General features: G+C 39.8%; 1 long non-coding RNA gene across 1 annotated transcript; it reads left to right on the forward strand.

Moving 5' to 3' along the window:
* The first annotated feature begins 21,286 nt into the window (after positions 1-21,286).
* LOC141626776 (uncharacterized) lies at positions 21,287-23,696 on the forward strand. The gene is made up of 2 exons (XR_012536356.1): positions 21,287-21,352; positions 23,494-23,696. It is a non-coding gene; the product is annotated as an uncharacterized LOC141626776 (long non-coding RNA).
* The last annotated feature ends 1,640 nt before the right edge of the window (positions 23,697-25,336 follow it).

The raw sequence follows: 25,336 nt of genomic DNA on the forward strand, positions 1-25,336 counted from the left end.
GTATGGGGATGACGAAGGATCTGAGGATGAAGAGTGGACTGCTGATCTTTATAAGAGCTTGAAAACTTTGGAGCAGTTGAAAAAGGGAAAGGGGCGGTCTTTTAAAAGAAAATGCCCGGATTCTCCGGACGAAGATGCTACAGCAGATGGTGCTCCCGTCCTGAAAGCTACACTGCTGTCTGCCATGGATAATGATAAGGTTCTTGATTTTTTTCGGTCTATGGATATGACTGACACAGACTTCAGTATGTGTCAAAGATTACTTGCTCATTCTCTTCTCCCAGGCCGCTACTACTCGCTTCCCTGGTTAGAATCTAAACCCGCTTTTTCCTTTTTCCTTGATCTCCTTAATGCCCAAAAATGGACTTCCATGTTTACTGCTAATTCCGTGGTATTTATCCCGAAAATTCTGCAATTTTACCAATCAGTGGCGGTAAATAACCAAGGTACTCTCCTATCTGCTAAAGTTAATGGTAGGACTTTTGTCTTAAGAGCCGCTGAGCTTGCTCACATATTTAACATTCCCTTTACTGGCTTTGATATTCTTGCTCAAAATAGTTGGCCGGGGTTGGTTGGCTTGGATCCTCTATTGCTTCTTCAATATTTTGATCCTACTGCTACCATAAATAGTCACATTAGCCCGAGTATTCTTGATGCTCCTCATCAATTTTTATATAATGTTATCCGCCGAACCGTCACTCCCCGTCCTCATTCACGTGGTTATTGCCATATCTCTGATCTGTTGCTTATGTTGAAGAAACCCGTCAATCTAGCTGTTATTATGTTTCATTATATCCGTGAGGTTGCGGTGAAGTTCAAAAACAAACAAAGAAGAAGGCACGGGATTTGCCCTATGGGATGTGGGTGAGCCATGTGTTTTGGCATTGAAACTTTTGTCGATGATGATAGTTTCGTGTTGCTTTGGATGATCGTATGGGAGATGGGCATGGGTCAAATGCACATTCGGGTTGTTGATGATCGGCTACATGGGTTGCAAGAAGGCTTCGAGTTCTCACTTTGGGCCTAGTACGGGTGGTTTTGGTGCTCTTGGATTGAAGATGGATGATCTCTCGGATACCATGGCTGGTGGCTTGGGGACGCTTTTAGACGAATTGGTGGCTATCCGTGAACTCCTTGAACAGCTCACCGTTATTCCTGCCCTCCTTAGCCAACTCTTAGCCCGCTTTCCCAAATAGACCTCCCTTGCCCCACCCTTCTTTTGCTTACTTTTTATTGCTGGTTATGTATTATTCGTACTTTTCTTAGTGGTCTGTACTTATTTCGATGATGTCTTTTGACTGTGTCCGGTAGGTGCACTGACACTTAACTGACCATGGGGCGTTGCGTAAACACATTTTGACCGTCCTTCTCCTTTTGATGATGTCAAGAGGGGGAAAGATTTAGGGACTCTAGTGTACTTAGTAGCTGCTGATATTAGACCTATGCCTATGATAATCTCGACTATGTTTCATGAACTTTGGTTTAGTTATTTCATTGATCGTATTGTTTCCTATTTCTATTTGTTATTACTGTCTTGGATCTTCTGGAATGTTTTTGCAGGTATATTCTTTTGTTGAGGGGGAAATTTTATTTAGGGACTTGCCATCATCAAAGGGGGAATTTGTTGCATCTAGTTTGTTGATGATGACAAGTCCTTCACTTTTATTCCTCTAAATTAATTGTGTGTGCTAGATGTGTATGACAGGTCCACGAGTAGATCGTAGTTGCTCGGAAGAAAAGTTGGACGTTACTCGGATCATGTCTTGAATTGGGTCTAGAAATATGTAAGAGTATAAAATGTGTGCTTACTCTTTTGTTCGGTCCAATAAATCATGGCTTATCTTTTTTCGACAAAGGATTTTTAATATATTTGTTTTCATATAGTTTTGACCAAAAAAAAATCTTTGTTGAGAAATTTGTTTCGGGTTAACAAAAATAGCGTATAAAGATTCTTCTTGAGTAGAGTTTGTTACCTAACAAAAAGGTGTGATTTGGTCAAATATTTTGGAAATTATTTTTTCCAAATAAAATCTTTCTGTTGATACGTAACTTGCGGAAGGAGGTTTCTCACCAAACCTTGCATATAAAAAGAAAGGGTTGACCTTAAGAAGCTTTCAACGAAAAATACACCAAGTGCAAAAGAGTCCAAAAAGCTTACAGAAAAAATCGGTTTTTGTGATACTTGTTCTTAAAAGTAATTTTTGCAAATCTGTTTAAAAACGACTTTTGTTTTTTGAGTTTGCAAAATAGTTTTTAAAGCCGTGTTTTATAAGATCGTTCTTGAGTGCACAAGTTTTTATACTCATAAGATTATTTTGTCTCCATCGTTCCAATCGTTGAACCATATAAGGAGACAATTTGTGTTGTAATTTTTTCTTTGGTGAGTGAGTGTTTATTGGGGTACGGGGTTGTACTCGAGTCGCACGATCGGGGTTGATCGTGGGGGTTTTCTTTGTAATCGAGTTTGGTTATAAAGGAAATAATAATAAGAGAGAGGGTGGACGTAGACCTTTAGAGAGTAGGTCGAACCACGTTAAAAATCGTGTGTCTCTTGCTTTCTTTCGTTTCGTTTGCCTTTGATTTTGTTTGGTTTTTCCTTTTTGTTTCACGTATTCACTCAAACGAACAATACAGCACAACTCTGATTGTTTGAACAGTCACCGAGATTGTTCAATTAGCCTGTGTATTGTTTCAGCAGAAAATTCGTGAACGGCCTAGAGCTTTAATTTCGCTTTAATTTTAAAAAGGGTACTTAATTCACCCCCTCCCCCTCTTAAGTACCGGATCGATAAACTCAACATCAAGAAAACGTAATGACCATGTAGTTTTGATATTGTTTTTTCATGATGTGGGTTGTGAAGGAGCTGACATGTTGGAGTTGTTGTACTTGTTGATTTTTACGGTTTAGGACTACTTCTATACGTAAGTCTATACGTTCACCTAAATGTGTCGGAAAGGCGAGTTATCAAAGCAGATTTCAAGTAAATTAACACGTGAAAAAGGCGCAGGTTGTGCTTGCGGCCGTCAGAAAGGTGCAGCTACGCAAGTAAGGCAACTTAAAATGTTAAGCCCAGTATGCATGCTGGTTAAGTTTATTTGTTTTTTTTTTTTGTACCTTTGTACCTATTGCAAAATGTTGTGGTGTGGATGTGTGTAGGTGACAGAGAGTGTCTATCGTAAACAAATACCGATGAACCTCACTAAACAACGGACGTCACGTAAAAAAGGTGCGTAATGCTTCTTCCAGATATATACCAGCTGCTGGTGGTTGACCAATTAGTACAAACAAAACTTGTATTTTATGTGGTCGACACTAATATCAATATAATCAATAATCACAAAAGCAAACTATACGCGGTTTATGCGCCTGCTAATAATATCTATGGCGATAGTTCTAATGGCCCTATTAACAATAAAAATAACAATAACAATAGTGTTACTGAAAGATAAGAGGATTTGGTGCAAAAAAAGTTGTCATACACTGGCAGACTAACTTTGGTGAATTCTATTCACATTACTTTGTATAGCTACTGGGCACGTATAGTCATCCTGCTAAAAGGAGTGCTGAATAGAATTAATGCCATCTGCAGGAACTATCTATGAGATGGCACAACAGAGTATATAAGAACTCCTTTAGTGGGATGGGAAAAACTTTGCTCACCAAAGGAGGAAGGAGGATTGGGAATAAGGAATAGTATTACTTGGAATGTGGCTGCTATTGGAAAGTTAGTCTGGTGGATTTACTCTAAGCCAGACAGCTTATGAGTTCAGTGGATCAGTCATGTTTATATGAAGAATATTCCCTTTGATGAATACTACTCTAAAGGAGATATCAGTTGGAATTGGAAGGCAGTTTGTAAAACTAGGGACAAGTTAAGTCAAGGTTTTGCTATGAATAACTGGTTGAAAGTAGGGTACAGTGTCACTAAAGGGTATGAATGGCTGAGACCTAAATATCCCAAGTTAACATGGCATAGTCAGGTTTGGAATAGATGGAGTGTACCAAAGCACATATTTATTTGTTGGCTAATTGCTCGTGAAGCTCTTCAGGTGAAGCACAAATTATGGGCTCTTGGTATCAGTCCTGATGCAGATTGCTTACTGTGTCATGCTGGAATAGAAACTCACACACACTTATTTCAGCTGTGTGTATATAGCAGGAGGTTGCTGACTGGTATTTCAGAGGCACTCAAATTTAGATTGCAAAATTCAGATCTACAGCACTGGTTTGCTATGAGGAGATGGTCTAAGTTCAGGAAATATGTGACTATAGTTGCAATCATGGCTGTGTATTACTGTGTATGGTTATAAAGAAATCAGGTTAGGATGCAGGATTCACTTTTACATCCTGATATTGTAGTGAAGCATGTTATAAATATGGTCAAACTTCGAATTGAATCCTTTAAGGATTTGATTCCAAGGAAGGAGTTAGATTGGCTTAAGAGAATCGGGTTCTTTTAACTTGATGGCTTAAGTTATGCATGTATGAAATCGTTTTTAGAATGTAATAGTTTGGTTTGATCTAAATGATAGCTTACATTTCAACAAAAAAAAAAAAAAACAATAGTATTAGTCACAACAATAACATGTCTAACAGCAATTAAACTAATAACATTTCAACGAATAATGATATTGTAATAAGAGACAATCCATACTCATTAAAATAAATCTAAACAGTAGTCACTATCAAATGTAAACGATATTATTATTAGAGTAAATTATCAATTACACCCACGCCAAATACACATTTTTACATTTACTCCCACGTCAAATTTTTTTTTTAAATTACACCCAAATTAATAGCTCCGGTTATAATTTGCACCCAAGGCCATTTTCAGGTGAAAAAATTAATAAAATGACGATTTTGCCCCTGCATTTATTTTCTTCTTCATGCTTCTCTTTCATCTTCTCAATAACCATCATTTCATTGCTCCCTCTACATCACCATGGTGAAACCTCCAATAACAACTGACATGTCTCGCACACCACCTGCACTTAACCAAGCAAGCTCGGAATGAAACCCGAGTTTAATTCGGTCCAGAACAACCATCAACACTAGCAGCACCAAGCCCGACCTTTCACCATTTTCTGCCACCACAAGCCCAATTCACCATTGCAACCAGAGCCCGCTTCGAACACCGTCTGACCACCACAAGAGCAGCCTCAACCGAGCTACAAACAAACAAAACCCTTTAAACTTCCCCGTCCCCTTATCAATCCCAAGTGGTCTCCTCAATCTCCCCAAATTTCATAAAATACCCGTTAACTTCTTCGGGTCCAATTTCGCCAACACATTGCTCACATAAATCTTCCTTTGTGTATACTTTCTCTATTTCGAATTGATGAGGGATAAATTAAATTGGGGATTTGGGGACTTTCTCTATTTCAAATTGATATAAATTAAATTGGGGATTTGGGGAAGATGAGGGAGAAATTATATTGGGGAAGATGAGGGTGAAATATTGGTGCTAGCAATTCGAAAGCCGAGTCAAGTTTGAAGATCGTAAAGGAGGAAACCATGGATGATGTTTTAAGAAAAAAAACAAACTGACAAGTAAGAAGAAGGAAGGGAGGGCAAAAATGTCCTAAAATCAATTTTCTACCCAGAAAATTTGAATTTTGACGGAAAAGTGGCCGGATTCCGATATTGGGTGCAATTTGTAAACTGAGCTATTAACTTGGGTGTAATTTAATAAAAAAAAATTTGACGTGGGAGTAAATGTAAAAATGTGTATTTGACGTGGGTGTAATTGATAATTTACTCTTATTATTATTAAAGTAGGAATACTACTCACAACAATAATAAATAATAATAATACAAACAACAACAACAATAATAATAATAATAATAATAATAATATTTACAATACTACTAATACTAATACTAATATTAGCATAATTACGAATGTAATAATAAGAACTATACTAATAATAGTAATATTAATGATAATGATAATACTAATACTAATACTAATAATATTAATAATAATAAAAACAATAATAATAATAATAATAATAATAATAATAATATCAATAATAATGATAAAACTAATACTAATAATAATAATAATAATAATAATAATAATAATAATAATAATTAATATAATATTAGTGATGATGATTCTTCAACCCCTTTTCTCCTTTTGTTTTGACTTTTTTTTTTTGTGTGTGTGTAAAAGTAGACTGAAATTTATAAAAGTGGTGGTAGTATCCTCGACAACAATGCTGGGGATCTTCAAAATAAACTTCATTGTAGCTGACATAATTCAATTATCAGGCTCATTTGTGTCTTATGGCTAAGGTCTATATAGATCAGAAGCACAGAAGCAAGAATCGCAATTTATGAATCAGTCAATTTTTTTTTTTTAGCGGCTACATTAAACATGCGGTCAATAGAAACTTTACGTTTTGAAGTTAGAAGCGTATGGTTTGATTTGGGACTTGGATGAAACCATTGAGTTAAGTGGGATTATATTTTCAGTAGTTGATATGACACTAATGTTAACACGAATTCTGCATTGTGCCATATGAAGTAAAGTATGTGGCAATTAAATGTGGTACCCCTGTTAAGCGGGTGTGGCACTCCGGGCTAAGATCCCTTTTGTAGGCAATGTAATTTCGAAGCACGGCAGCGAGTAGGAGGTAAAGCTAGGGACAACAGATGTACAGCTTTACGTGACAGTAATAATTAATCTTAAAGGACATCGACACAGCTTGTGCAGCAGGGCCGGGTTTGCAACACAAGAGAAGTTTCAAGTTATAGTTTGGGATATTCTAGCAAATGACCTAGGATAAATGGGGGAGTAATCCAGGCTGCTAATACGTCTATCTCTTAGGTCAAATGTTTCTATCTTGTACAGAGAATGCTACTATGCCAGATTAGGAGCCAGGCAACATTAAACGGGACAAGTATAACTTCCCGGTCACAACTTGACAGAAATTAAAAGGTTTTAGGAAAGTAGGGTTTAGGTTATCAATTAGGCAGAGCAAGATATCCAGTATCGCGAGTGGGTAGCTGCGCGATTATGGGTTGTGTACATCTCCGAGGTATGGAAATATCAACTTATACGATATCGGTGCCTACACACACAGGGGAGGGTATGGGGGAGGGACGTGTGTGTGTGTGTGTGTTTGTGTGTGTGTGTGTGCGCGTGGTGGGCTTGAGTGTGTGTGTGTGGTGTGGTGTGTGTGGGGGGGGGGGGTAGATCATAAACACTTTACTGATATTAGCATTTCAGCACATTGTGTGCCATAACTTCCACTGATGAGAGTAAGTTCCTGCGAAGCTGACACGGTGAAGTTACGTTTGCGTTGTGTAAAACCAAAAATATAAACCTTCTGTGCGTAGCTTGGAATTGGTCGAGGCCGAAGATTAAAGTAGAAAAGTCATACTTTTTGGGATTACAATGTAAAATACGTAAAGACAGAAAAGGGTTTGAGAAGTCTAAGGGTTACAAACATGAACACGTTTCATCCATACTGATAAACACAAAATTAGGTGTCGTAAAAAGCTAGAATTAGCGTACCAAATTAACAATTTATAAGCCAAACTATACTCTAGACTACTCTAAATGATGAAGTAATATAGTGCAAGTAAGGGTCGAACCCAAGAGAAGGTCTTTTAAGCTAAGTACTTGAATTGTAAACTATTGATTACTAAAGACAAGATTATAAACAAACAAATTATTCACAAATGACAAAACAATAGAGGGACATAAAAAGGGGGGGTTTTGAGTTGATTGGTGACATGAAACAAGGTGAAATTTGCAATCTTAGTCTAACAAACAATATAACTAACACTTGGTGAGTAAGATGATTCAATAATTAATAGAACTTGGTGCAATCCTACAAGTTCCAACTTTTCTCAAAGCAAGACTCTTTTCTCTCTAATTTTCATTTACCCAACAACATTCCTCAAGTAAGTGATTACCACTATCTAAGCCAACAATGATAATCCTACTTAAACTACAAATTCTAACATTAAACCATGTAAGAATTGTAACCAAGAGCATGAAGAACAAAACCAAGAGGGAAGTAAATGGGATATCACAAAGATATGTTTAAACCAACAAATCCTATGATACAATCAATTTCTACTCACAAAGGTTGATACTTTAAACCAAGATAACAACAATTATGAGATGCTTCAACAAGTTATTACAAAAGCAAGCAACTTTGCAACAACAAGCAAGAGATGTATGTAAAAGAGGCAAGGGTAATTACTTCTCACAACAAAACATTCATCATGTCATTAAAACTTAGAAATTGAAATAAATGAAAGAGTAGAGATTAAGGAGTCAATACAATGATAAATATGGAAACTTGCAATGGATTACACCAAGTAGGGAAGAACTAACCTTCCATAGTCTTCATAAAACCCAAAAACAAAGAAAGATTGCAACTTGAATGCCAAATAAATTGTTCTTGCTACTACAAATTTCTAGAGATTATTCAATACTTAGGTGCTAACTAGGTCTTCAAACATGAGGGGTGTATATATGGGTGCACTCCCTTCTAGGTTAAAAACCTCAAAACAAGCCCAAAAACACGGAATGTTCACTTAAGCCCGTGTTTAAAAACAGATTTGCGCAGGCTCCTCAAGTCGGCGCAGTCGCGCATCTGCGCGCAGTTCTTCTTAATTCTTGGCGCGCCGCGCCCGGGTCGGCTTCAACTTCTCAAGTCTTTCTTCCTTCTTTACTTTCCAAGCTTCACTCCTAATTCTTCCAGCTGGTTTCTAGGCTACATGGGAGCTCCTTGCTGCTTGTCTTAACCTTTGAAAGGGTGCTCTATGCCTCTCAGGTTCCATTCATGAAGATCAATCGTTCAACCGAGGTGAATTATACAAGTTCAACCACATCAACCTCTATGCCAAGTGCTAGGAAAAACATACTAAAAGACCCATATTAAAAGACACGAGGGCGATAAAATCACCCTCTTAGACCGACACAAAACGTTACTATCAAACTCCCCCACACTTAGACTTTTGCTAGTCCCGAGCAAAACCCGAAACAAGCAATCACGAAGTCTACAAGAGAGTGTAGGAGTGAATGACCACTCTTCCCTTACCACGACCTTCTTATATCTCCCTCTTTGACAACCACCTATGAAAGAAAAAATAAAGACTCAAAGTTGACACATGCTCTCTCTTCTCTCACACGCCCTCCTTATGTCATCCCTCTTAACAAGACACAACACACCTCCTTCTCCGACTCATCACGCAACTCCACCCTTCTTATATCTCCCAAATAGAAATGGTCACTTTTGCCTTATCTCAAGGCAATAGCAAAGTGACCCACACATCCTCCTATTGATCACAAATCATCACTACTTATAACACCCCCTTATCACTCCACATAAAAGTAAGATCATGCTACTTGGTTGGCCAAACACCCTTAAGAATCAACAACTCAAGTAGCCAATCGGAAAATCCACCAATTTGAAACAAATTTTGTGACACAAAAGAAAATTAAGTCCTAGAACTAGCCTCCTTCCTTGACCCTCCTTATCACTCCCTTCTTGTCCCTCCATCTTTTTGGTGTTGCATTTTTCAATTTTTCGATTTTTTTGTTTGAAAATCCCTCATTTTGCCTAAGGTGCCCTTTCGGGTTTTCACCTTAGCTTTTTCTTTCCTCTCATCGGTGGCTCGCAACTCGATTCTTCATTTTGCCCGGAATGCCCTTTCGGGTTTTCATTCCGTCCTCGGCCACCTTTCCCAATCTTGCCTAGGCGCCCACCCTTGTGGGTTTTCACCTAGCCGGGATTTTCATTTTTTTTTTTTTTTTTTTTTTCATTACATGCATTCAATGGAAACATAAAGAAATGTACATATATTACAACTTCAATCATCTTACTCCCCCACACTTAGATTCCACATTGTCCTCAATGTGGAGGAGTACTCTTCATCTTCTCAAGGTTGGTAGTTGGAGGGACCAGAGCCTTCCCCTTGCTTATATGTCCCTTGATCTCTTCTTCTCCTACCTCTTGCTTGCCTCACTCTCTTGGCCCTCTCATAGGCCTCCTCAACTTGTGGCTCGGCAATGGTTGGTTGGTAGGTGGGGTCATTTTGATGGAGGGTCATGCCGAAAAGGCCACGGATAAGCCCAAAAGAATCCTCGTGAGCTTGAGCATCTTCATAGGAGTCTTCAACATATTGGTGGTGCCTCTCATTTTGCACCCCGAATTGTTGAGTCGCTTGCTCTCTCCATTCATTTTGGGCCTTCCACATGGCTTGTTGCTCTTCCATGTACTTGGCTTGTTGTTGTTGCCAAGCATAGGCCTCATCTTGCCTCTTAGCCATCTCTTGAAGCATCTTCATTTGGGCTTTTTCGGCCTCCGCACTCAACTTTTGGTGCTCCAAACTAGCAACCCTCCATTGATCCAAACTCTCAAGCCTTGGCGTTTGTTGTTGTTGCCAAGCATGAGAGCTATCAACTCTCCCACTAATTGCCTCCAAAGTCCCTCGGGTCTCCGTGAAGTAATTAAACATTTGTTGTTGCCACGGGGCGATTGGTGGAGTAGAGCTTGTCCCCGCCTCAAACATTGGTGTGTCATGGATGGGCGGGTCACGCTCTATGTTCCGAATCTCCCTCTCTTCTTCACTATCAATGTGGACAACCGGGGGTGGTTCGACCCTTCTCCTTTGTGCCCCCCTTTGTGCCTCCCTTTGTTCCGGCGTGTCGGGCGGGCAAAAGAAATGAATGGCATGGGTGCCATGAGGAATCGGGCCGTTCTTTGGTAGAACCATGTAGGGAGTTTTCCCCACTCCCAACCAATTGCATTGAAAATTTTGTTTATCAAGGACCTGGATCATATGTGTTTCCTCAAGTCCATGTGCATTATAAAAATGATTTCCCCAAACGGGGAGTTGGTCATCCGACGTCGAGCCCACATATTTCTCCACAAAAAGGGTGATGAGACCCCCACCATTGATATTACCTCCCCTCCTCTTCTTATGTTTAAACAAGAATCAACAAAAAGCTGTGCCCAATCCGGCACACCACTCCCTTCCGGGAGCATAGCCCAAATGCACTCCCTCACCGCATCACTCACTTTCGTTGGCTCCCCCATGGAGAAGAACCAACAAGCCAAACATCTTGTCAAAATACGGATTGCGGGGTTGGTTATGGCGGAAAGTTTGTCATTGTGATCTTGAGCGTCCCTTCCCGTGAGGTGACACCACACCTCATTAAGCTTGCCCTTGGGTGGGTTGACCGGGGAGGGCGGTTTTGTGATTCTCAAAATCTCTCTTACCTCATCAAAAGAAATCGAATGCCACACTTTATGAAGACGGAAATTCACTCTCTCATTCGCCCCCTCCCCCGTTTTGGAGATGGTGGACAAGAATTCATAAGTAAAAGAGCGGTAGGTGTCATCATGAAGGTCCATGTATTGCTCTAATCCTACCCGACTCAAGAGTTGAAAAGTGATTTCCTCTAGTCCTAGTTCTTGAAGAGTGTCACGGTGGAGGAATTTGGTGATGGGGACGGGGTTTTCTTTTTCAAGCTTTGCAAAGATTTTCTTTTGTTCCGCATTAAGACCCTCATTTCCGTTAAACACCTTGGGGTTACTTCCCTCCCCTTGTTGAGCTTTCCTCTTACCGAAAACCATGGTTCCTAGCAAGCAAGAGCACCAAAAAGACCAACAAAAACACTCAAAACAGTTTTGCTCTCGTTGAGGCAATTCAACAAACACCTTCAAGGCACAAATTCAAGAAGGTGGGATTAAGTGATGTTTGTTGAATTCCTCTTCCCTTTCTCAGAAAACAAGTTTATCCCAGCAATTAAAGACAACAATCAATCAAAATTATCCAAAAATTCAATGTAAAAACACCTAATCCCGGATTAAAGCAAGGTAAGTAAAGCAAAAGATTGGAAAAGTTGTTATACCTCCCCGAATCCACTTAAAATGCTAGTTGATTGAAGTATAATGCTAAAAACCCTTCCAAGAATGCTCCAATTACCCACAAATCTCTTGAAACGAACTTGAATCCACAATGTGCAAGGTTAGGGTTTGGGATAAAATTGGGGAAAATCAGCAATTTGAAAGGTAAAGTGAGTATTTGAGTTGTTGGGTTGGGTTGAGAGGTGATTGTGATGAAAGGAAGGAGTTTGTTGAAGGTTTGATGGTGGATTTTGATGAAGGTGATGAAGTTTGAGGTGGGAAATTGGGAGGTGAAGGTATAATGTGTCGAAAGAAATGAAGGGAAATGCTTTTTTTGGTTTGTAAAAAGCTCCGTCTAAATCCCGTGGCTGCTACCTGCGCAGGCTGCGCATTTTAACTGCGCAGGCTGCGCCGAATTGCGCAGGCTGCGCTTCCTGGCGGGTTGTCGAGTAAAAAGCTTGTCATCAACTTTTTCTTTGCAGGGATTCTTGGCCTTCCTTTGGTGCTTTTCCTTCATTTGACTCGTCTAGATGGTGTCCCGAGTCCTTTCACTTCCCAATACGACTTGGGCATGGTTCCCAAGGAGCTTCATCCTATGTCCTTCAAACACTTCAACAAACTTTCAAAAGAATCCATAATGCATGCTTCTAAAACGCGTTAATAGTAAATAAATTGACAAGAAAGCGGTAAATTCTATGCTACAAAGAGGGAATATTTACAAAAGTTGCCGTATGTTTAACGTCGATGGCTCGACAAAGTGCTTCTCACGCTTAAGCTTGGTAAACGGGGTCTTCCAAGGTGACTTGTTCAACAATTTGTGCTTCCATGCCTTCATGATACTCTTTAAGCCGTTGACCATTCACCTTGATTGTCTTTCCCGTGCTCGGGTTCTCAACTTCGACCGCTCCATGAGGATGGACCTTGCTCACAATGAACGGTCCAACCCATCTTGATCTTAGCTTCCCGGAGAACAACTTTAACCGATTTTGGAACACAAGAACTTTGGTGCCTTCTTTGAAAACCCGTCGACTTATCATTCGATCATGCCATATTCTAGCTTTCTCTTTGTATATGGCGGCATTATCATAAGAGTCAAGACGGATTTCTTCAATTTCTTGAAGTTGAAGCTTCCGATGGAGTCCCGCATCATCAATGCTTTGGTTGAAGGATTTGATGGCCAAATGGGCCCTATGCTCCACTTTCAAAGGAAGGTGACATGCCTTCAAATAAATGAGTCGGTATGGGGACATACCAATGGGTGTCTTATAGGCGGTGCGGTATGCCCAAAGAGCATCATTCAACCTTTGACTCCAATCTTTCCTATCGGGGTTCACTGTTTTTTGTAAGATGCTCTTGATCTCCCGATTGGAAACTTCCGCTTGCCCATTAGTTTGTGGGTGATAAGCGGGGGAGACTTTGTGCACGACCCCATACCTCTTTAGCAATCCCTCCAAAATCCTATTGCAAAAATGAGTCCCCCGGTCACTTATCAATGCCCTAGGATAGCCGAACCTTGAGAAAATGTTATTGTGAACAAAGCTAGAAACCGTCCTTGCGTCATCATTCCGAGTGGGTATAGCCTCGACCCATTTTGAGACGTAGTCCACCGCTAAAAGGATGTAAAGATACCCATCCGACTTGGGGAATGGACCCATGAAGTCTATCCCCCACACATCGAAAATCTCCAAATAGAGCATTGGTTGTTGGGGCATTTCGTTTAAATCATGCGATATGTTGCCAACCCGTTGGCATTTGTCACAAGTGTTGACGAAAACGTGAGCATCTTTAAATAATTTGGGCCAATAGAACCCGCACTCAAGGATTTTACGTGCCGTTCTATGAGGCCCAAAGTGACCCCCACAAGCGTACTCATGACAATGTTTTAGGATGGATGGGATTTCTACATCCGGAACACAACGTCGGATGACTTGGTCTTGACACATTTTCCATAGATACGGCTCATCCCATATATAGAATCTAGAATCGGACTTGATCTTGTTCCTTTGACTAGATGAAAGTGAGGTGGGAAACTTCTTGGTGACCATGTAATTGACAAGGTTGGCATACCAAGGCTCAACGGCCTTTATGGAATAAAGGGATTCATGTGGTAAGCTACCGTCAACTACCCCCATAGTCTTCACGAGATCTTCATTGATGTGAAGCCTACTCAAATGGTCGGCCACCACATTAGCACTCCCTTGCTTGTCCTTGATCTCTATGTCAAACTCGCTCAACAAAAGCACCCATCTCATGAGCCTTGCCTTGGTGTCTTTCTTGTCTACAAGTTGCCTTATAGACTTGTGATCGGTATAGATGATGACCTTTGCACCCAAGAGATAAGCCCGGAATTTTTCAATGGCATAAACCACCGCTAAAAATTCCTTTTCCGTGACGGTGTAGTTTCGTTGAGCATCATTCAAGAGTGAAGAAGCATATTGGATCACATATGAAGCTTTGTCATCTTTTTGCCCCAATACGGCTCCAATGGCAAAATCGCTTGCATCGGTCATGATCTCAAAAGGTCGATCCCACTTGGGTGCTTGAATGATTGGGGCCGATATAAGTCTCTCCTTCAACAAGTCAAATGCTTCCCTACAATGATCATCAAACACGAACTCCACATCCTTGTGCAAAAGTTTGCACAAGGGGTTAGCTATTTTGGAGAAGTCCTTAATAAACCTTCGATAAAAACTCGCGTGTCCCAAGAACGACCTCACGTCTCGAGTATTAGATGGATACGGTAAGGTTTTAATCACATCCACCTTTGCCATATCCACCTCAATCCCTCTTTTCGACACTATGTGTCCTAACACGATTCCACTACTCACCATTAAGTGACACTTTTCAGAATTTAAAACGAGGTGAGAGTCTATGCATCGTGATAGGACCATAGCGAGATGGTCTAGACACGAGTCAAATGAGTCTCCATGAATGGTGAAGTCATCCATGAAGACTTCCAAAATACGCTCCACATAGTCCGAGAAAATGCTCATCATGCATCGTTGGAAAGTGCTGGGGGCATTGCACAATCCAAAGGGCATGCGGCGGTAAGCATAAGTACCAAATGGGCAAGTGAAGGTTGTTTTGGATTGATCCTCCGGGTGAATGGGGATTTGAAAATACCCGGAATATCCATCCAAAAAACAATAGTACTCTTTTCCACCTAACCTCTCTAGCATTTGATCTAGAAAGGGTAGGGGGAAATGGTCCTTCCAAGTGACTTGGTTGAGGCGGCGATAATCAATACACACCCTCCATCCCGTTTGCAAACGGGTGGGGATCAATGCCCCTTGAGTGTTTTTGACTACCGTCACCTCTCCCTTCTTTGGCACAACTTGAGTAGGACTTACCCATTGGGAGTCACTAATTGGAAAGATAATACCCATTTGGAGAAGTTTGATAACTTCTTCCTTGACAACTTCCATCATAGGTGGATTAAGCCTCCGTTGTGGTTGCCGAACGGGTTTTGCATCCTTTTCCAATCGAATTTTGTGCATGCAAGTGCTTGGGCTTATCCCCTTGATATCCGCGATGCTCCATCCAAATGCTTCTTTGTACTTATGCAAAACATCCACCAATCTCCTTTCTTGATCACCCTCAAGTTGGTTTGAAATTATGAGGGGTAGAGTGTTATTTGCCCCAAGAAAGACATATTTCAAATGGTCGGGGAGTGGTTTTAGATCGGGGGTGGGTGGCTTAATGATGGATGGAAGTGGTCTTTCAAGGGAAGCCTCTAGAGGAAGAAATTTAGCTTGATAATCATAAGAGGAGGAAGAAAAACAATCTTTGGTGGAGCTGGGAACTGCGCAGGCTGCGCTGGTGAGCTGCGCAGGCTGCGCTGTGGTGCGCAGGCTGCGCCCTGGCTCGGGATTTCCTCCTCAATTTCCCTCATTTCGTTTTCTTCCTTTGATTCTTCTAGTGGCTCTTCTTTTTCCAATGCTTCTATATTTTCCTGCACATCATGAGACAACAAAAACCGCAATCCTTCCTTCTCGACATTGTTAGTGAGGGCTACCTCGAGTGGGTCCCTTTGACTAATTTGGTAAACTCGATTTGCCAATTGTTCAATTTTATCAAGAAAGTAACAACAACTCAAATCATCGGTCTTTTTCATCGTCTCATACACATTGTATTTCAAAACTTTCCCTTCAAATTCCATGGTCAAAGTTCAATCATACATGTCAAGCTTGGTTTTGGATGTTCTCATGAAAGGCCTCCCTAACAAGAGGGGTGTAGCCTTAGAGTCCGGTTCCATGTCCAAAACATAAAAATCGGCCGGAAATATGAAGCTATCAACTTCTACCAACACATCCTCTACAAGACCCTTAGGGTGAATTGTGGAACGATCCGCCAATTGAATCACAACATTGGTCCTAGACAAGGGAGGTAATTCTAAGGTCTCATAAATGGAATAAGGCATGACATTAATAGAGGACCCCGAGTCTAGCATAGCTCTAGCAAAGGCTTTGCCTCCAATTGAGCACGGTATAGTTAGCATGCCCGAATCATCGCACTTTTTGGGAAGATTTTGTTTGAAAATTGCCGAGACATGCCTACTAACCGTGACTCTTTCAACTCCTTTCCTTGGCTTCCGTTTAGGGGTGCAAAGTTCTTTGAGGAACTTTGCATACCTAGGAACGGTGTTAATGATAGTAAAAAGAGGGATGTTGACCTCACATTTCTTAAAAGTCTCATAAAGATCGGTGTCTTTATCAAACTTCTTGGGACTTGTGAGGGCACTAGGAAATGGTACCTCCGGTTCATACTCTTGTTCAATCTCTTTGAGTTGATCCTTTGTGTTGGTGCTTCCCTCCTTTCCCTTGTCAATGCTCCAAGGACTCTTTTCTTTTTCCTCATTAGCTTTTGAAGATGATCCTTTCTCTTGTTCAACCACAAGCTCTTCTTCAATTTGCTCTTCAATGTCAATAACCCTTTCTTGTGACTTGCCCCTTCTCTTCTTCTTGGGAGGGGATTCTAAGGTTCTCCCCTTCCTCAATGTCATGGCACTAGCATTCTCTCTAGGAGGAAATGTAGTGGAGGGAATAGAAGTTGAGGTCCTTTGATTTTTCTTGGCAAGTTCTTGGGCAATTTGGCCAAGTTGGACTTCAAGGTTGGCAACCTTGGCATCACTAACATTCTTGTCGGCATCAATCTTGTCAAGCCTCTTGTTCGTTTTGACTTGCTCTTGCAAAATGGTCTTAAGCAAGTCTTGAACACTTGGTTCCTTTTGAGAATTGTTGTTGTTACCTTGATTGCCGAATTGGGATGATTGACCTTGGTTTTGATTTCTACCTTGGTTGTTGAAATTCCCATTCCTATTTCCTTCTTGATTGAAATTCCCATTCCTATTCCCTTGAGAGTTTGAACCTTGACCTTGTCGGGAATTTTGGTCCCTCAAGTGGTTGAATTGACCATTCACAAAACTCTTTGAGGTGTCACCACCCCAACCAAGTCTAGGGTTGTCTCTACTTCCAACATTGTAATTGTTGCCACTAGGGTCATAATTGTAGTATCCTCCTCCGGAAGGATTCCTAACATTGTAATTTTCATACCCCATTGCACTTACATTCTCTACTCCAATTCCTTCTTCAATCATGATAGGGCAATTTTCCTCCAAATGAGGACCTTGACAATAGTTGCATTCCACTTTGTTCCCCCTTCCCCCATCCTTGTTTGGATTGTTCACTATCATATTCTTCACCAAGTGAGTCAAATCATTCACACTTTGCTCAAGGTTTTGATTTGATGAAGAAGAAAAGGTTCCCATTGAAGAAGTATTCTTTGTCCCCCTTTGAGTTCTTCCATAATTCCTTGTAGTAGAAGCAAGTCTCTCAATGATTTCCTTGGCATCCACTATGGAAAAATTTTCCAACCCTCCTCCGGTAGCGGAATTTACCATTCTTTGATCATCTTGGCTTAGCCCTTCATAGAAGTTCACAAGAAGATCATCATCGCTCAACCCGTGGTAAGGGCATTGAGCTACCAACTTTTTGAACCTCTTCCAATACTCATACATGGTTTCACCATTGAGGTCTTGTTCTATGATAGTAATGGCCTTCTTGGCACGGTTGTGACGGGCATCGGGGTAGTACTTATCAAGAAAAGCCGCCTTCATTGCCTTCCAAGTTGTTATAGATCCCGGTTCAAGATAAAAGAGCCAATCTTTGGCCGAATCCAACAAAGAAAATGGGAAGGCCCGTAGCTTGAATTGATCTTCCGTCACCCCATTCGAAATAGCACCTTCACACATCATGTGAAATTCTGAAAGGTGACGATTTGGATCATTCCCCGCATGGCCATGGAACTTAGGCAAGTTATGGATAAAGAAGCCTTTGAGTTCGAAATTCGCATTGGCTCCAAGAGGGGGATAGGTGATACACAAGGGTTGCTCATCATAATTCCGTGCTCGTATCTCCCGGATGGTTCTTGTGTCATTCGCCATATGGGGATACTCTACTTCAATTGGATTTACTTTAATAGGTTCTTCAAAAGGTTCTTCTAAAGGTTCTTCTTCTACTCTATGTTCTCTTTGTGCTCTTTGGTACCAAGGGTTAGTAAATAACCACGAATATGCTCCAAAAGCGTCCTCTTCCACGGGGGTTGATTCACCGTGTTGTGGAGAACTAAACATAAACCTTCGCACTACACACACAAGTTAGAACTTCCAATTACTTCTAACAACAAGAGGAGTAATAAAACAACTAAGCATAAATTCACAAACTCAAGTTCTAGCTATGTTGCCCTTCCCCGGCAACGGCGCCAAAATTTGATAAACACAAAACTAGGTGTCGTAAAAAGCTAGAATTAGCGTACCAAATTAACAATTTATAAGCCAAACTATACTCTAGACTACTCTAAATGATAAAGTAATATAGTGCAAGTAAGGGTCGAACCCAAGAGAAGGTCTTTTAAGCTAAGTACTTGAATTGTAAACTATTGACTACTAAAGACAAGATTATAAACAAACAATGGTTATTCACAATGACAAACAATAGAGGGACATAAAAAGGGGGGGTTTTGAGTTGATTGGTGACATGAAACAAGGTGAAATTTGCAATCTTAGTCTAACAAGCAATATAACTAACACTTGGTGAGTAAGATGATTCAATAATTAATAGAACTTGGTGCAATCCTACAAGTTCCAACTTTTCTCAAAGCAAGACTCTTTTCTCTCTAATTTTCATTTACCCAACAACATTCCTCAAGTAAGTGATTACCACTATCTAAGCCAACAATGATAATCCTACTTAAACTACAAATTCTAACATTAAACCATGTAAGAATTGTAACCAAGAGCATGAAGAACAAAACCAAGAGGGAAGTAAATGGGATATCACAAAGATATGTTTAAACCAACAAATCCTATGATACAATCAATTTCTACTCACAAAGGTTGATACTTTAAACCAAGATAACAACAATTATGAGATGCTTCAACAAGTTATTACAAAAGCAAGCAACTTTGCAACAACAAGCAAGAGATGTATGTAAAAGAGGCAAGGGTAATTACTTCTCACAACAAAACATTCATCATGTCATTAAAACTTAGAAATTGAAATAAATGAAAGAGTAGAGATTAAGGAGTCAATACAATGATAAATATGGAAACTTGCAATGGATTACACCAAGTAGGGAAGAACTAACCTTCCATAGTCTTCATAAAACCCAAAAACAAAGAAAGATTACAACTTGAATGCCAAATAAATTGTTCTTGCTACTACAAATTTCTAGAGATTATTCAATACTTAGGTGCTAACTAGGTCTTCAAACATGAGGGGTATATATATGGGTGCACTCCCTTCTAGGTTAAAAACCTCAAAACAAGCCCAAAAACACGGAATGTTCACTTAAGCCCGTGTTTAAAAACAGATTTGCGCAGGCTCCTCTGAAGTCGGCGCAGGCTGCGCATCCTGCGCAGGCTGCGCAATTCTTGGCGCAGGCTGCGCCCCAGCTCGGGAGTCAGCTTCAACTTCTCAAGTCTTTCTTCCTTCTTTACTTTCCAAGCTTCACTCCTACTTCTTCCAGCTGGTTTCTAGGCTACATGGGAGCTCCTTGCTGCTTGTCTTAACCTTTGAAAGGGTGCTCTATGCCTCTCGGGTTCCATTCATGAAGATCAATCGTTCAACCGAGGTGAATTACACAAGTTCAACCACATCAACCTCTATGCCAAGTGCTAGGAAAAACATACTAAAAGACCCATATTAAAAGACACGAGGGCGATAAAATCACCCTCTTAGACCGACACAAAACGTTACTATAACATACCATTCACATTGCAAAATGCACCAAGTCTAAACACAAGGTAAGTCTGCCAGTTTGACAGCTCGAAGATGAACTGTCTACGCCATTAGATCTTACACACGCCATATATTACAAGCAAAAGGCGGACTATCTAAATTCGGTTCTTTCAAAAGGAAAACAAAAAAAAACTAACATGCAGCGGGAATAACAAAGCCATTAGCAGTCAGAGTCATAGTACCCTTCACTGCCAGAAGCTTCTGAATGACACACCATGTAATCGTTTCGACTGATTTTTTTGCCATTTGCAGGTGATACGCATACTTGTCCGTGTCGGACCTCAAGTATGTGCACATGCAGAGTCTCTCGACTATCCTTCCATCCCTTGAAAGCGTCACCATACCCTCATAGTTCTGTCTAACCAGTTGCCTATTATAATCTTGGTCTACTTTAGACGTCTGGGTACCCACAATAAACCACGTAGCCCAACACTTGCACACCTCAAACATGCTCATCCTATCTATAACACCCGCGAATTCCCCATTTTGACATTTAAAATTTATTAAACCGTTTGAATTACTTTATTAAGTATTTTTGAATTATTCAATTTAATTAATTTTATGTCAAATACGATTTTTATGAACGTATTATATAAAAACTCATTTTTATAAAAATACGTATTATCTCTGTGTCAATTTCGGTCTAGCTATAGACCGTCACATTCTCATATGTAAGACTATCCTTAACCTCGACCAATCAAAATTCAACAACACTCATATACCTACTCACTCACACCCCACATTTGTATATTATTATTATTATTATTATTATTTATGATTACTATATTATTATTGTTGTTGATACCGTGTCCCCTGCATCCCCACCCTTCCTCCTTCTTTCCTCTCTTTTTCGTCTGACCTGCAAACAACAACAATAATTAGCTGCAACAAACAGGGACCGTACTCCATTTTCGTCTACCTTAAAACTGAGATCCCTCCCTCATTTCTCGTCCAAATTCGATAATTCTTGAACCATTCTCCTCCTTATTTCCTCCTTCATCTTTCAAGGTAAGAAAGACTCGTTTTTGTGATGGTTTCGATTTTCGCCGTCTTATAAAAGTTTCGGTTTTTGCCTCAATCCTTTCGTTTTCTTGCCCCTTGATGAAGGTTTTGAAGACCCGGTGGGAGACCCAAGCTTTGGGGACCGTTTATTCGAAGGAAAAGGAACGTTTAAGGTAACGGTGATAGGTTACTCGACAAAAACGTCGAAATTCCGTCTTATGCATCATTTTATATGCTCTAGTTTATTAAAGTTTGGTTCTTTGTGCTTTTTCTCATTTGTATGTTACTTACCGTCTCAAAATGATTCTGAACTGGGTCATTTAGATTCTGTTTTGATTTTATTTCCAGTTGCTCTTTCCATGTGTTTCGTATTGGGGTTGAATTTTGTTTAACTGAGCTAGCTCTACCATTTACCGTAAATTTCGGTGTATATTAGCTGCCGGGGGTGAACATGATTATTTTGTGGAAAGGTTGCTATTGGCTGAAATTGATGCTTAAAGTGAAAATCTCTTATGAATTGGAGGATTATGTCATTTGGATACAAGTTCTGATACAATGACGTTGGAACAAAATTCCTGTTCAAAATGTTTCTCGTTTTTGAATGGTAATGGGTCAAATCTTTTGGTGTATGCTTATGGGCTTGTAATTTGTTTCTACGTCAGTTAAAGGTCCGACTTTTGTTTGAAATTGGTTGCGTTCAGAAGCCTTTATGAGACGATCTGAATTTGTCTATTGTCGGACGGTATTTGGAGGTTATTGTGGTCTATTTTGGGTATGGTTGTCGTGTGTAAGCTATTGAGTTTCCGTCTCAAATAATTACATGAGCATGTCTTGTTAATGAAATGTGAGTCCATCTTATAACACGGTTGTTGAAGAAAATTGCTAAACTCGTATTTTACATGGTTGTCCATTCGTATAAAGTGGGTTAGCCTCATGTGTGTATTGTGTTGTTTTCTTCTTACTCCCCTTGTTTTCTCTTATGGTAATGGTGTTTGTAATTTGAGCATGGTGTCATGTTATATAAGTGGGTTGGTTTACATGTTTTATTGTTGGGCCATAGTTGTTTGTCTTATAATTGGATTAATTTATACTCCTTTGTTATTGGGCCAACCTCATAGGATGGTGTAGGATTACGAGTGACCCAATTGTTATTAGTTACATTTTATCACGTGAATTTTCATATAACGTAAATTATTCATTATCATTCATTATGTCTTATTTAATCGGCATGTTAAATTATAAAATGAGATATTTATCTGCATAAGACAAGTATGAGATATTTATTGTTAAATAATTATTTGTGAAGGGTCATATCCTTGATAATGTCTTGTATTGTTCGGTGGTGTGAGTCGTGGTCCTATCGGACACTAGGGGTGAGCCATAGGCCCTCTAGTTGCGATATGATCGTCGGGACCGATGTTCCCATCCGTACTTATGGTGAGATGCAAGTCATAAGTATGAGTGCGACATTAATAATCCCGTCCCATGTACTTGTTTGTTGTATTTGTTTATTTTATTTTAACCGACATGTATAATTCTGAAATGAAATGTTTATTTATATGTTACAAGCATGAAAAGGTTATTATAAATAATTACTTGTAAAAGTCGTATTCTTGTAGAAATGCCATATTACCATCGTTTATGCTTGACATACATTTTTGCCCTGCTTGTGCTGTTCTGGCAAGCACGGGTTTGACCTACTCGTGCTGTTCTGGCGAGTACGGTTTTGGCCTACTTGTCTTTGTTCGCAAGTACGGCTTTTGGCCACTTGTGTCTTTGTTACGCAAGTGAGTCTTATCTTAGTCTTTCCACCACTTTCGTCTTTGTTAAGCGATTGGGGTACTCGGTCTCATTAGTAGTCGAGTCTTGGGTGCGTGCTGTGCTGGCGCACGTCGAATCGGGATGTACACCCGAGAATCTGCAGATTTAGACTAGGACCGTATTATTATCGTAGTCCTACCCGGGGAAATTTAGTCTAAGAGTGATAAATGTCTTGCATTATTTGGATGGTTACTTTGGTCATATCTCCTTGAAATACGTGCTCGTGGCTAAGTGGTCGTGCCTGTTTCCTTGTCTTTCTCCTCCATTTCTTTATTGTTGCTTATGCCTTACCTGTTTATTCCATCATTTCTTTATTCCTTGTTGGTTTAAACACGTGTAATCTCATGTTTAGTTATGATTCGATTCACTCATAGCTTATCTAATATGATTGTTTGTTTATGATCTTTGTTATGTTCGTTTCAACATTTTGTGGCTGGGAGAACCTTGAGTTACTCCCCACTGACTGTGGCTTTCATGTTTACATGAATGACAGGTTTGTGAAGATGCATTTGTGGGGTTTAGACGTGTGAGCTAGCGAGCACCTTGGACTAGTAGTCGTTTTATTAGGATTGCTTAGACTCACCTTTTATTGTATTGTCATTCGAGGGATATATTTTCCCTCATCCTTGACTATCACGTTTGTATAAACTTAACTTTATTTCCGCATTCTTTATTTGGGTTTTAGATTTTAATGAACCCGCGCTTTAAACATTAAAAGTTTCAAAATTTTCCTATTTTCCGCTAAAATTTATAAGTAATATTTTCCGCGTTATAGCGGGGGTTCACAGTTGGTATCAGAGCCTTTGTTGCTCCCGACGCACACACGTGTACCCCAAATTTAAATGTGAACTTGACCTTAAATAATGAATGAGAGATGGGTAGACTTAAGGACCTAAGGTTGTAGTCTGTAGTGTGTTTGCTCTTTGTTAGGTTCTTACATGTTTGTTGATTGTCATTAATAATTGTTGTGCCCTTGGATCAATGACCGTGAGCTTACCTACTTGAAGATCAGGATTTGGTGCCTATTGCCGGGAGTTGAAGATTTGTTCAACTTTGAAAAATGCTTCTACATCCTTGAAGATGTTTCTCATTCTTTGTGTACCTTGCCCTGTTCTTCACTTCTTAATGCTTATTCCTTCTTCTAAATCCTCTTTTCTTTTTACTTGTAAGTCACTCTTATACCCCTAACTTGTCCTTTGTTCCTTGCTTATCCTCCCTTAACGCCTTTTGATGGTACTCTTTCTTTTGAGGAATGTTGACCTTGGTTGGAAATTTTGACTTTTGAGGAGATTGTTTGTGTTTGACACCAATTGTTAGGTTAAAGAACATAGTTTCAATTTATGGTTTTAAGAAGTTTGAGGTGGCAAAGTGTTGTTACAACTAAGACCTTGTTTCTTGAGAACTCGATGGTAAGTAAAGTTCTAGGATATCGGATTTGGAGGAATATACCTTGAGATGTTGATGACTATAATGGATTGGTGATGTGATTTGGTATTAGTTGGCTCTTGAGAATTCTTCTGTTGAGAGAGACTTAGTATTGAGAAGTATTTGTTAACCCTATAGTTTTATAAACTTTGAGGTTGTGTTGAATACTTGAGATGATAGGATGATGTTGTGGATGAGGGTAGTAGAGTTGACTTTTATGAAAGGAGTTTTAGGTTGACTTGTTACTACCTTACCCTATATGAGAACCTTGTGGAATATTTGAGGAACCTTTTATGAGAATTTAGAGTTGGAACGAGGATCCTTGATTGGGAGTTTTACCATTTTGAGAAACCCATGGTTGACACTAGTTGGATACGAGTATAGCTTTGTTGGAAGTTTTGACCTTGATCTTGTGGAAGTTGTTTGTGGATGTTTCAGGATTTGGAGTGATGAAATCACACTTATAGTAGAGTACCTTGTCTCATGGAATTGCTTAGAATGAAGTAACATGCGTGTTTTGAGAAAATCCTTGGAAGCGTTGTGATTATGAGTTTTGTTGTTAGGAAGTTTTCGAAATCATTTAGGATGATGTTGTTGTTCGAGGTTTGAGGACCTGGCGTTTCCTTGTTGTCTAATTCATCTTCTTCTTTGACCATAAGCGTTACCGTTCATACCTCTTTTCCTTGCTTCATCATACTCCTCCTTTAATTTCGAGGTTGGTAATAACCTATAAAACCCTATCTTTTACATCCTTATAAATGTAACTACAATTCTTAACCTATGAAATTCATCATAGCTCTTTTGATTAGTTAAGTTGAATCCTTTTAGCATACTTGTATCTATGATGACTAAGTCACCTCCCTTTTGTACAACTTCTAAACTTCCAAGCTACCAGTTTTGATTCGTTGTTA

This window comes from Silene latifolia, chromosome Y (assembly GCF_048544455.1).
Source record: "Silene latifolia isolate original U9 population chromosome Y, ASM4854445v1, whole genome shotgun sequence".
NCBI lineage: Eukaryota > Viridiplantae > Streptophyta > Magnoliopsida > Caryophyllales > Caryophyllaceae > Silene > Silene latifolia.